This window comes from Palaemon carinicauda, chromosome 36 (genome assembly GCF_036898095.1).
Source record: "Palaemon carinicauda isolate YSFRI2023 chromosome 36, ASM3689809v2, whole genome shotgun sequence".
NCBI classification, from domain to species: domain Eukaryota; kingdom Metazoa; phylum Arthropoda; class Malacostraca; order Decapoda; family Palaemonidae; genus Palaemon; species Palaemon carinicauda.
In genome coordinates this window covers 14,121,602-14,122,355 of record NC_090760.1, presented here as the reverse complement: position 1 = coordinate 14,122,355, position 754 = coordinate 14,121,602, and positions in this window count along the sequence as shown.

Sequence of the window (754 nt, the reverse complement as noted above, 5' to 3'; positions counted from 1 at the left end):
AAGCTGTTATTGGCAGTTTCTGTTGAGCGGAAGAGGAATATATGGCCCGTAATTTCTCCTTTTAACTTCTTTTCACCTTCTCTTTCACTCTTCCTGCGTATACCTGAGACGCCTTGCGAACGCACGCGAGCACGTGGGCCCCTCACGTAAACAAACATACAAACGCACCACCACATCCTTTGGCGATCCCTGTGCTACCTGCCTCTGCCTCCCTCGCATTCTTGGAGTCCACGTCCTCGCGAACGGCTCAGGATTCTATCGAGGCTCCGGAGCGCATTCCGCTGAAGATCGACGCCGAATATTTGTGGAGTTTGTCGGCGTTCGGACGGTCGGATTGCCCTTCTGTCGGTAGATAATCGATCAGGAATATGTGATTATAAGAGGAAGGAACTTAACTCTTCCGTCAGTAGATGATCGATCAAGAACATGTGATAGTAGGAAGAATAATGTGTTTTTCAAGAGATTGTTGGTGCGTTGCTTAATTTCATCGAATAGAAATTCTTCGACTGAAAAAAAGTTTGGATAACTTTTTCGATTCTATTAATTGATACGTTGACTTAAAAACCATGTGAGAACAAGGAATGATAATCAATCAAGTATTTGAATTTACTCGATAAAGAATTATCTTCGAAGGGAATGTTGATGTGCTATGAAGACTATTTCTAGAAGAGAAAATAAAATCAGTTTTCGGATTAAACATTTGCTTTTATTGTTAGTTGAATTGTTTTATAAACATTACTGAAAACACGAAATG